Source organism: Leopardus geoffroyi, chromosome B3 (genome assembly GCF_018350155.1).
Source record: "Leopardus geoffroyi isolate Oge1 chromosome B3, O.geoffroyi_Oge1_pat1.0, whole genome shotgun sequence".
Classification (NCBI taxonomy): domain Eukaryota; kingdom Metazoa; phylum Chordata; class Mammalia; order Carnivora; family Felidae; genus Leopardus; species Leopardus geoffroyi.
Genome location: NC_059337.1, coordinates 80771190 through 80784811, shown reverse-complemented (window position 1 = coordinate 80784811; position 13622 = coordinate 80771190). Strand labels below are relative to the sequence as shown.

At 39.6% G+C, this 13622-nt stretch overlaps 1 long non-coding RNA gene across 1 annotated transcript in view; it reads left to right on the top strand.

Annotated features, from left to right (window-relative positions):
- The window catches only part of LOC123583505, a 101694-nt gene that overhangs the window by 20158 nt on the left and 67914 nt on the right, over positions 1 to 13622 (top strand). The gene's annotated exons all lie outside the window — the stretch shown is intronic.

Here is a 13622-nt window from a genome sequence, read left to right as displayed (position 1 = left end):
TGTAGGAAGGTAATATAAATCGGGGCATCTGGGTGGCTTAGTTGCTTAAGCATCCAATTCTTGATCTCAGCTCATGTCTTTCTTTCTTTCTTTCTTTCTTTCTTTCTTTCTTTCTTTCTTTCTTTCTTTCTAAGTTTATTTATTTATTTATTTTGAGAGAGAGAAAGAGAGAGAGAGAGAGAGATAGCAAGAGCGTGAACCAGGGAGGTTTAGAGGGAGTGAGAGGATCCCAAATAGGCTCTGTGCCATTAGTGCAGAGCCCAACATGGGGCTCGAACTCTTGAACTGTGAGATCAGGACCTGAGCTGAAACCAAGAGTCAGATGCTTAACCAACTGAGCCACCCAGGCACCCCTGCCCTCGGGTCTTGATCTCAGGGTCGTAAGTTCAAACCCTGTGTTGGGCTTTGCACTGGGTGTGAAACTTACTTCAAATACATAAGTAAATAAAAATAATAAATTAATATCTCACATGAACATCAATATGGGGCTGGTAAAAAAAAATTAGGATTCATCCATACAATGGAAAAGTATACAAATTATACATCTGTGAACAAAAAAACCGAGATGTTATTTGTGCTGAAATGAAACAATTTCCAAGGTATGTTGCTAAGTAAAAAGCAACTTGTATTACAGTGTATATGATCTGATCTAATTTGGGTTAAAATGTGATATACACTCATGTACGCAAATATAAATGTGCTTGAAAATGCATAGAGTATTTCCAAAGGATACACAAAACACATAATAATGTTTGCCTTTGGAAGAAGAGGGGGTGACTTACTTCTTATTTTAATATTCTTTAGTATATCATGTGTGTGTCTCTCTCTCTTTTTTAATTTAGAAGAAAAAAAAAAGATACAGTTTCACTTTGGCTAAGGATAGCCAGAGAGGAAGAATTCCATAGGAACCTTGGCATGTAGGAATACAGATTTGGAAAAGTTCATAAAATAGATGAGCATGATTCTGTGACATGAGTCTCTTCAAGGAAAATGTGGTTTAAACAGGATAGGACTCTTTATACAACATGTAAAGTCATAACATGTGACTTTTGAGTCACAAATGATCCAGTTAAAAAAAGAAGGAAATGGGGAAGGTAGTATTTCTAGAAAGTGTTCTGATAAATTCAGATTTTAAAGGGGTAAGAATAAAAAAAGAAAAGAAGGGCATATGCCAAGAGAAATGGTTAGGGAGTGGCACAGAAGTGCATAAATGGTGTCAGGAAGATTTGTACTTGCTGAGTCAGGAGATAACAAATAGCTACTACGGATTCGCCACATTGGCCAAACTTTGCATGGATCGTGTCACTTGGTCTTTATGAAAACCCCATGAATTATTATCATAATTATGATTTGGTACTTAATTGTGAATATTATCACAATTATTATCATCTCATTTAATGACAGTAAAGTACAATACAGAGACCCCAAGATAATGCAACCTAGAAAGAAAAGACTAGCCATGCTCTTATTTTTTCTGTTATTCTTCCTTTTGTAGCCAAAAATATGCCAACAGATAGGAGCCATGGCCCTATTCTAGCCAAGAAAAATATAATGGAGTTAAAGGAAAGGTTCTATATTACAATTTTCTTAGATCACAAAGTATAAGATATTTTTGTTGTTGTCACTTAACTCCATGAGAGCAACACACAATAACTCTTGTGGTCTTGGGCTGTGTTAGTTGTAACAGTATACAAATTATGAGAAACATGGTAGACTTACTGAATTTAGCAACTGGTTACCACATTGGAGCACTATTTAGAAACACCAAACTTTTAAAAATTAAAAGATGACCTAACAATAAATAAAAATCTGGAAAGAAAGTATGCTAGACATTTCCCCATTGCAACTACTGATGCAAGTTTTTTTTCATGTTATTTCCAAGTAATATTTCATAGCGGATACATTTTACTGCAATCCATGTGTATAAATTATTTTGAATTTTTCCCCCATGTACCATACATAATCATCTTAATTATCATTTTTAGAGGCTGAGTAATTTTCTGTCATGTTGATACACCATAACTTACTAAACCAAATTGTTGGGTACTTAACCTGCTTGTGTTTTCTTTCCTTTATAGGAAAATGTCATTTTGATCAATTGAGATTCTAACTATTCCGTGTAGGATGTATTATGGCTGTCTAAACATAGCTCCTGGCTGGTTATAGAATTTTTCAGAGCCAAAGGAATAAAAAAGAATGATAGAACATTTCTATATTTCTTTTTCATTAGTCAATGATTTTTCTGTCAGTGACTTATACCATGCCTAGGCAAAGAAACCTGAGGTCAATGACAACCATCCCAAAGGTTGGGATATATGAAGCCTAAACCACAGCAATTGTCTTCAGTAAAACAGACAAATACATGTTTCTTTGGGTAAGAGTAACTGCTGCAGTAATGCATGAACTCAATGCTGTGGTGATGAGCTACTGGGATGTATTAGTCTGGTCTGTGAAAAATCAGTAAGTATCAAGAACTAAAAATTATTTCATTCCTTTTTTTATGTTTACTTATTTATTTTAAGATAGAGAGAGAGCAGGGAAGGTGTCGTAGACTCTAAGTCTAAAGTTCTCTTTTGGCCAGCAAAAAAGCCTACGCAGGATTGAAGCGAGAGATGGCTAATGTCAGGGAAAAGACACTAGCCCCGAATAAGTGTCCTTGCTCCGTTTTCATTAGGATCAGAAGGCTTACAAACATGGTGATGGACGTGCACAAAGGGACAATGAATCTGTGAACATTAACTTGCGGACGTGAGAGAAAAGGGGGGTTTTGAAGATACACAGTGTTTGGGGTTCGGGTCAATATAAAACAAAATCCTGGCGCTGGGCAGATGAGTAGATGGTTGTTAATGGCAGACAGGAGGCGTTGTGTCTGTTTATCTTAGCTAGCCTAGGGGATAAGAAAGATAGGGGAAATAACCACAGGGTTAACAAGGCACCTTTTCTTTTGTTAACCATCTCCACTCTGGGCTGCTTTGCCTGCCACGCAGGGGTCCATAGTTCAACTCACCAATTTACCTAACTTGGCCCTATTCTCCTGTGAAAGCAGCCTTTCTGCCATAGTACTAAATTGGGGGTGCTTCCACCCTGAATATCTAATCTTGTTTATTTCATATACCTAGGTATTGGGCACCTTTGTGCCCGTTCCTATTCCGGACCTTTGCCCCTCCCTCTCTATTCTGGGGGCTCTGCACCCCTTTCTATTTTGGGGTGCATTTGCACCCCCTATTCTTGGGGTGCCAATTTGGTTCACCCAAACTTGGGTGTGAGCATTCTACAGCTTTGTATTTCCTTATGCCTTGTTAACACATTGATGTAAGACTGGGGGATTCCTAAGCTTATTCCCCACAGGAAGGGGCAAAGAGAGGGAGAGAGAGAGAATCCCAAGCAGCTCTGCATTGTAAACTCAGAGCCCCATACAGGGATTGAACCCACGAAGAGTGAGACCATGACCTGAGCCAAAACCAAGAGTTGACTGCTTAACCGACTGAGCCACCCAAGTGCCCCAATTATTTCACTCCTTGAGAAGATTTGACTTGACCGTGGTGTTTCCAAAAGCCATACTCTCTAATGTCCCCCTGGTGAGCTGTCATTCCTTTTTTTTTTTTTTTTTTTCAACGTTTATTTATTTTTGGGACAGAGACAGACAGAGCATGAACGGGGGAGGGGCAGAGAGAGAGGGAGACACAGAATCGGAAACAGGCTCCAGGCTCTGAGCCATCAGCCCAGAGCCCGATGCGGGGCTCGAACTCACGGACCGCGAGATCGTGACCTGGCTGAAGTCGGACGCTTAACCGACTGCGCCACCCAGGCGCCCCATGTCATTCCTTTCTTAAGAGTCAGCTTAACTGTCACCATCCTTGTGAAGCTTTCCTTCCTCCTTCCGAGCACAGAACCCTGTAATTCACCTTTTTTACTACCTTTACCCTGACATTCACAACTCCAGTTTTCAGAATAAGCTATGAGTGTCTTGGGGCTGGGAGTTGGTCTTGCTCATTATTCTAGCCCACTGTCTACCATAGTATCTGGCATGTAGCAATGATTTACAAAGAGTGTAATGACTGCTTGTTGAATGTGTTACAGAGTGAACAATAGGAATACATTACTTCTGTTTTGCTTTGTCCAGCAACGTAAATACCAAGGAGGGTTCCAGTTCTTAGTTTACAAAGTGTGTGCACACGTGAACGCGTGTGCATGTGCTCATGCGCGCGCGCGCGCACACACACACACACACACACACACACACACACACACACTTGCTGCAAGGGAGAGGTGGAAAGAGATTATCTGACCTACACCATCCTTTATAGAAAGGGCAGATGAGGAATGGGGGAGCCGGAATTAGGCAAAGGTGAGCCATCCTATGATATGGTACACCTTCTTTCATAAAGGACACACTAACACCTACAACAAATGCAGTCATTCGAGGGTTACAGAGCACCCCTTCTAGAGCACATATACATATGGGGTTATCTTCATTCTTTAAACTGGAGATTCACTTCCAACAGTCTCTATACCTTTGTTAAAGCTGAAAAGCACATTTATTCATCTTACTACTCACAGAGCCAAACTGTTTGAAATTGTTTATCTTTAGAAAGTAATAAGAGATGTAAGGGAAAAGATCACCAGGGTCTGTGTATTAACAGGAAGGAAGTTCCAGACATGCAGGGAAATTCCTAGCCTTAATGCCAGCTTTTTTTTTTTTTTTTTTTGGTTTTTTTTTTACTCTTTTATTCACTTTTCATTTGAATTTCTAAATCTATCATCATGTCTAGACACCTATTATTATACTGAGAAATATGCTTGCCCCATTCTGCCTTTCCAGTTTTGTTTCAGAGTCTAATTCCTTTTTTCTAAGTTTATTTATTTATTTTGAGAGAGAGAGAACTCATGCACATGGAGGAGGGGCAGAGAGAGAGAGAGAGAGAAAGAGAATCATAAGGAGGCTCCATGCTGATGCAGGGTTCAATCCCACAAACCATGAGATCATTACCTGAGCTGAAATCAAGAGTGGGATGCTTAACCTGGGCCACACAGGCACCCTTCCTTTTTCTTGGATCAGCAGTTTTAGGCAGCCACCCTTCTTTCTCAAGTGCACATTTGAATTTGTACTTTACCACTGTATGACCAAACTCCCAGTCCTTGACATGTTAGGACATGTTTGCTCCTCTGTTCTTAAACACAAATTGCTGTTTGACCCTCTCTGATTTTCTTCAAACCTTGCAAGACTAAGGTATTAGCAGGTAGCTAGGCTTTGACACTGGAGGTGTCTAAACTTGTGATTAGAGCATTAGATATTTCCCGGGGGTATCTATTCTGTGTAACATACATCCTAAAATGTAATGCCTTAAAACATCAATTTATTTTCTCCATGGATCTGAGAGTTGTCTTTGCTCAGCTGGGCTGTTCTGTCTAGGGGATCTCTCATGCTGTTGTGATAGATAGTGGCTGGGACCGGAGTCACCCGAAGGCTTGACTGGGCTGGATATTCACTCAGTGTCTGGTACCTCATTGCTTCTCCACACACCTCTTTTTCAGAAGAGTAGCCTGGACTTTTTACATGTTGGCTCAGTGTTCTAAGAGGAATGTGCCAAGAGCATGTGTGCTAATGTAGAAACTCTAAAGCCTTTAATAACCAATCCATGGATGTCCTCGAACTTTGTTTCCACTGTGTTCTGTTGGTCAAGGCAAATCATTAAAGCCAGCTCAGTTTCAGGGACACCTGAGTGGCACAGTTGGTTAAACATCTGGCTTCAGCTCAGGTCATAACCTCATGGTTCTTGGGTTTGAGCCCCACATTGGGCTCTGTTGTCAGCACAGAGCCTGCTTTGGATCTTTTGTCTCCCTCTCTCTCTGCCCCTCTCCCACTTGCACTCTCCTTCTCTCTCAAAAAGGAAACATTAAAAAAAAAATCCAGCCCAGATTCAGAGGGAGGGGAATTAGACTGCAATTTTGACTTGAGAAAAAATATGCATGTATAAGTGGGGAAGGAGTTGATAGTGCCGTCTTTGACTTTCTTCCACTGTCTGCCCTCTTGCCACACTTCATATCCTTCCTACATTCAAATTACATTCATCCTTTCCAAAGGTCCCCAAAGCCTGCTTTTATTTTCAGCACTGGGTCTGATTCCAGGTACAGGTACAATTCTTTGGATACCACAACTTGAGTATAGTTTCTGTTACAGTGAATATCTTGAGCTAAAGAAACGCGTGTACCTGCCATCTGCACACCCAAGACACTGGTGATACGGAGATAGGATAACAGCAATTAGTATTCCTGTACAAAAGGGGGTGGGTTGGGTCGCCTGAGTGGCTCAATCAATTGAGCATCCGACTCTTGGTTTAGGCTCAGGTCATGATCCCAGGGTCGTGGGTTTGAGCCTTGCATCAGGCTCCTCGCTGAGCTTGATTGCCTGCTTAAGATCTGTCTCTCTCTCTCTCTTTCTCTCTCTCTCTCTCTCTGCCCTTTTCCCCCATTCATGGTACTCTCTCTCTAAAACAAACAAACAAAGATACAAAGGGATGGGTTGACATGTAGTAGTCACTGGTCTAATTCTGAAATCCAACTGAAGCACATGTCACCTGTTTGTTCCTTTACATGGGCCCAATCCTGCTTCCTGGCATGTTTCACCATAGTTCTTGGCTCTGAATTAAGTCGTCCTTCCTTTTATACCAGAAATGGCTCATGTTTGCAACTGAGTAGTTTCCTTAGCCTGATCCTCATAGAAATTTGGGGTCAAAACACTTTTTTTTTTTGCATTTATATGTAGTATAAATGGAATTATATGGCATACAGATTCTGTGACTTCTTTCTTTTACTATTCCACCACCAATGTATGAGAGTTCATTCCCCATATCCTTATATATGGTTTAAACTTTATAAAGTCCTTTATATGGTTAAAATTTTATAATTTTTTAAATGTTTTATTTATTTTTGAGAGAGAGAGACAGAGTATGAGCAGGGGAGGGGCACAGAGAGAGAGAGAGAGAGAGAGAGGCACAGAATCTGCAAAGCAGGCTCCAGGCTCTGAGCTGTCAGCACAGGGCTCAACATAGGGCTCAAACTCATGAACCACCAGATCATGGCCTGAGCTAAAGTCAGACGCTTAACTGACTGAGCCACCCAGGTGCCCCATATACGGTTAAACTTTTAAAATGTTGCTAATCTTCAGTAAGAGAAAGACAACTATCATATGACTTCACTCATATGAGGACTTTAAGATAAAAAACAGATGAACATAAGGGAAGGGAAGCAAAAATAATATAAAAACAGGGAGGGGGACGAAACATAAGAAACTCTTAAATACAGAGAACAAACAGAGGGTTCCTGGAGGGGTTGTGGGAGGGGGAATGGGCTAAATGGGTAAGGGGCATTAAGGAACCTACTCCTGAAATCATTGTTGCACCATATGCTAAGTTGGATGTAAATTTTTAATTAATTAGTTAATTAATTAAAATAAATAAAATGTTGCTAATCTAAGGGTACAATATGATATTTCACTGTGGGTTTAATTTGTATTTTTCTGATTATCACAAATAGTAATGAATTTGAATTATGTTTCTGGGTGTCTCACATTTCTTGTTATGTGAAATGCCTATTTATGTCCTTTGCTTACTTTCCTTTATTGGATGGATTCCAGTAGATCTGTAGGGGTTCTTTAGATATTCTGGGTTATAATCCTTTCTAAGCGATATGTATTGAAAAGAGCTATTTCTAGTTTGTGGCTTATGTTTTTGCTTTCTTTACCATGTTGTTTGAAGAGAAGTTATTAATTTTAAAGTATTCAAATTTATCAGTTCCTTCTTTTAGGCTTGTGCTTGTGCCTTCTTTTTAAAGAAATTCTTCTTTGAGATCATATATATAGTCTTTATTTTTTCAAAAGGTTTATAAGTTTGGCTTTTATATTGAAGCCATTAATCTATAAATATGGTGTGAGTTAAGGATTAATTTTCATTTATTTAATATGGAGAACCTATTTTACCAGCCTCATGTATTGTATGTCCCATCAGTGCTCTGCGCAATGTCAGCTCTGCCTTAAACCAGGTTTCTATATATTCATGGTCTCTTTCTGTGCTCTCTATTCTGTTAGCTATCTGTGACTAATATTACATTGGTTTCTGAGATCAATATTGTATTGTACTACTTTAATTACTGTATCTTTAACTTTTTTTTTTTTCAACGTTTATTTATTTTTGGGACAGAGAGAGACAGAGCATGAACGGGGGAGGGGCAGAGAGAGAGGGAGACACAGAATCGGAAACAGGCTCCAGGCTCTGAGCCGTCAGCCCAGAGCCCGACGCGGGGCTCGAACTCACGGACCGCGAGATCGTGACCTGGCTGAAGTCGGACGCTTAACCGACTGCGCCACCCAGGCGCCCCTATCTTTAACTTTTTAATGTTAATTTTATTTTTGAGAGAGAGCTTGAGTGGGGGAGGGACAGAGAGAGAAGGAAACACAGAGTCTGAAGCAGGCTCCAGGCTCTGAGCTGTCAACACAGAGCCAGACACAAGGCCCAAACTCGAACCATGAGATCATGACCTGAGCCGAAGTCAGACGCTTAACTGAGCCACCCAGGCGCCCCTATTTACTATATCTTTAAATAAGTCCTGACATCTGCGATGGCAAGTTTCCCAGCCTGGTTATTCAGACTGCCCTGGATCTTCTCAACCTTTTTTTTTTTTTTTTTTTTTTAAAGTAGTCTCCATGCCCAATAAGGGGCTTGAACTCAAGATCCTGAGATCAACAATCAGATGCTCTAGTGGCTGAGCCAACCAGGCACCCCAACCCTTTATGATTTCATACAAATTTTAAAATCAGCTTGTCAGGTTCCATAAAAATGAAACAAAACAAAACAATCCCTCATTCATACTTTGATTGGAATGACAGACTTTACCACATTTTTGCTGTCACTCTCACGTCTTCATTTCCTTCCTCGCCCAGCTTGGATTCCATGTGTAATCCCTTCCTTAAAAATCCCCTTACTCCCTTGTCTCTGTCTCCCATCTTTGTACTTAGATCACATAATTGCTTACTCTGTGCCTGTAGCCAATCATCTAAAATTGCTGGAGAAAAACAAATAACTATACTAGTGGTTTCATTTAAAATTCATGGCTATGAATCTCAAATAGGCACTCAACACTGTCTAACATTCTACTACACTTACCATTCTCCAAAACTTTCCCTCTGTTCTCAAAAACTCCTGTTCTTTTCCCTCCTTTTTTCACTCTCTGCTGAAATCTTACCTCATACTTCATTGAGACAGAGCAATGAGCAGAAACTCCCTTATTGCCTTGTCTCCAAATCTACCTACCACATCAGTCTCAGTGTATGCTTTCCTGACGCGGGGCTCGAACTCACGGACCGCGAGATCGTGACCTGGCTGAAGACGGACGCTTAACCGACTGCGCCACCCAGGCGCCCCCCCACTCATCTTTTCAAGATGTCTTCCTTTTGCATTCTCTCTCTCTTCTACATCATCAGTTTTTCACTTTCCACTGACTAATTTCCATCAGCACAAAAACAGGCATTATCTCGCAAACTAACTAATAAGTAAAACCACTTAGGAAATCTCCTTTCAGTGACTATGCCAGTAGGGCAGTATGATGTAGTAGTTGTTGATGTAAATTCTGGTGCCAGATTCCTGGGGTTCAAATTTCATCTCTGCCACTTACTAGTATTGTGTTTCTGGGCAAGCTATCCTGTCTAGTACAGTAGCCATTAGCTACATGTAGCTATTTACATTTAAGTTTATATTAATTACTATTCAATACAATTAAAAATTTTGTTACTCAGTGGGATAATCCCATTTCAACTATGGCTAATGGCTACCATATTGGATGGTGCAGTATAGAACTCTTCCACCATTGCAGAAAGTTCTGTTGCACACCAGTGGTCGGGATTAGCCACACTCTTTTTTAAAAAAAAATTTATTTCTACAATATTTATTATTTATTAATTTTTCCAGCTTTATTGAGATGTAACTGACATATAGCATTGTGTAAGTTTAAGGTGTACGATGTATTGATTCAATACTCTTGCATATTGTAAAATGATTACCACCAAGGCATTTGCTAATACCTCCATCACATCACGTAATCACCTGTTTTTTTTTTCTTTTTGTGGTGAGAACATTTAAGATCCCTTATGTAGTTATATTCTGTCATATCTCCATTAAAATTTTTATCATAACCTCATTCCTTTCTGATATATTTTGTGTTCACTTATTTATTTTTTGCCTATCTGTTCTTATCAGAATGTAAGCTCTGTGAGAGAAGGTCTGCTTCACCATCTGATTCTCAGTGCCTAGAACCGTGCCTGACAGTGCTGAGTTCCACAAATATTTATTCAGTGATGGCTGACAAGATATTAAAAACTTTAAGTTGGGAAGAAAATGTTTACCTAGACACAGTGTACTCATTTTTACATAGTTAGTGGATGTTAGCTATGGTGTATTGATAGTGAGGGATGCGGTATTTACTGATATTTAGAAATTGGTGGACTTCAGGATAAAGCATTTGTCCTGAGACTGGGAGATGGGTAGCCTGGGTCCTGATCTTTACGCTAATCAGCTGTGGAATACTATGAGCCAGCCTAAGATCTGATTAGAATATTTGAAAGCTTAAAAATTAGATTACACATGTGAACCATTGTTGAGGAATTACAGGCTTTATTTGTGGGTTGTTTTGGAAGTGGGCTGCATTCTCAAGAATGTTCATTGTGATATTGCCTATGACGGTAAACAATAGAAAAGAACACACATTACCCACAGTCTTTTTTAAAAAGATAATTCATTTTTATATTTATTAATTTTTCCAGGTTTATTGAGATGTAATTGACATATAACATTCTGTAAATTTAAGGTATACAATGTGTTGATTCAATACACTTACATATTGCAAAATGATTACCACCATAGCATTAGCTAATAATACCTCCATCAAAAACACATTCTCAAGAATGCTCATTGTAATTAATATTGCCTATGACAGCAAACAATTGACAACAACTTAAATGTTCATCAGTATGAGAATTGGCAAATACATTATGGTATAGTCATATAATGGAACATTGTGGAACAGTAAAATGACTAAACTAAATCTTGATTTGTCAGTGTAAATAGATCTCAAAATCTAATAATGAGTTGAAAAGAGCAATTTGTAGATGAATAAGTATGGCATAAACATTTATGTAAAATTTAAAAACACAACAAGTACCACATATGGCCGCTTATACAAGTAATTAAAGTATTAAAGCATTGATGGTAAGGATACATATCTAAGTGGATACTTCTAGGGCAGGAATATGGGAATGGGACCAGGGCGAGGTACAAAAGACTTCAACAACATCTAAAACATTTTACTTCCTTAAGATTTTGGAAGCCAACATACAATTTAAAAATCAGGGTGTTTGTTGTTATTCTCTAGAGTTTGCTATGTATCTGAAACATTTTATGTGAGCTGTATCTATATCAGGTGATGGCTTGCCACATTAATCCAGTAGTATTTCTTGAGGATCAACTATGTGTATGTCATAGGGGTAGGTGTAGAGGATTATAGAGAGCTCTTAAAGACATGGGTCTTGCTCCCCAGAAGCTTGATTTTTTATCTGAAGCCATAATACGTACTTAGATGAAGCAGTTAAGGCATGGAAGTTGGCATGTAATTATGTATCAAAATGAGAGTAATTAGAGCAGCCTGGAAATTAGAGTCCCTGGAGCAGCTGGAGGAGGGGTAAATTGAAGAGTGTAGTATCTGGGCAGACAGAAGGGAAGTTCAGTACCTTCCAGCCTGGAGAAGCATCATATGCCTAGGTTTAAAAGGCACTAGTAGTAAAACTATCTTGTAGAAATGAAGAGGGTTTTTGTTTTTTTTTTTTTTTTTGGAGAGAAAATTGAATAGATAGTATTAAAGATACCCTGAGATAGTTGAATGCCAGGTCTAGGAATTTAAACACTATCCAATGATTAAGTGGGAGACCACTGACAGCTCTGAGAATTGGGGTGATGTGGTTGATTTGATTTCAGTGAATATTCATCTGATTGTGGAGTGCAGGGTAGAGTGGAATGAGGCAAGCAGACTAGAAATAGGGAACTCAGCTAGGTGGTTATTTCAACAGTCTGTTGGCAGACGGAGGCCTTGGGTATGTTGATGGAAATGGGGATGGAGAAAAGAAAGAGCTTATATTTCCGAGAAAGGCAGGGTATTACTGGTCATATTTTACAAAGGCACAGAGTGGCTAAATGTCTTAGTTGGCCTGGGCTATGAAAACAAAATACTATAGACTGGGTGGCTTAAGCAACATAAAATTATTTCTCATAGGTCTGGGGACTGGAAAGTCCAAGATCAGGTGCCAACAAGGTAGGTTTAACTCTGAGGTTTCTTCCCTTGGCTTGTAGGTGGCTGATAGGCAACTGCCATCTCATTGTGTACTCACATGACCTCCTTTTTAAGTGCACTGAGAGAGAGACAGCAAGCGAGGCCTCCAGTGTCTCCTCTTATAAGGGCACTAGTCATATGACAGCTTTGCCCTGATGAGCTTGTCTAACCATAATTACCTCCCAGAGGCCCCGTCCCCAAATGCCATCCCATTAGGGGTCAGGGCTTCAACATCAGGATTGTGGGGGACACAAACTTTCAGTCATAACAGTAAGGATTTATCGAACATTCCCATAGCTATTAAGTACCAAAGCCTGAAACCATACGTAGGTCTTTTTATGCCAAGGTTCGTGTCGATATTTTGAAAAATGGGTTGCAATGACTTGAGGGGTGATTGAATTTAGAAGATGAAAGAGAAAGAAGGGATAAAAGAATAAGGAGGTTTTGGTTGCCAGTAGAGGGCTTGATGGAATCTGGAAATTTGTGAGGGTAAGCTAGTTTGATGGAGACAAAATGAGTTCGTTGTGAAGATGGAAAGTTGGAGTTCATGGTGGGCCATCCCAGTGCAGATGGCCTGCAGACTGATGGAATTCTGGTGGTTTAAGCTCTCAGATCTAAAGTGTTGAAAGTCATCAGCACAGAAGTGGTAATTAAAGCCTGAAGACAACAGTTCCCAGAGGAATGAGTAGAAATAAAAAGAGAAGCAGACATTATGCTCCTAAAAACGTGTTAAGGGAGTGGATCTCATGTTAAGTGTTCTTACTACCATTCAGTGAATGAGAGAGAGAGAGAGAGAGAGAGAGAGAGAGAGAGACAAAGATGGCAGTGGAGAGAGACAGGAATGTTTGTAGGAATGCCCACACTTACAACTATTCCCTTGGTGAAATAGATATGCAAACAGGAAAAGCAATAGAAGAGCAACCAGAGAAAAACTGCTCCTTGGTTGATTTGTGTGTTTGTGTCACTAAGGTCTGTTCATTGAAGGGGTTTTAGGAAGAAGTGGATGGTTGAATATGTCAGATACAACAGTGTTGGTTAAAGCGGATGACATGACAGCTGGCACCGGATGGTCGGAATCTTCTGTGATTCAGTGAAAAGGCCATATGACTAGGAAGAAATCTTCTAGTTAGTGTGCTTCCCACACTTTTTGATTTCACAGACCACTAATATTTCAAAAAGTATTTAAAGGAACTAAATAAGACCATCTAAAACACCATAATCTCTTATCTACCTCATTTTCGTAAAAGAGG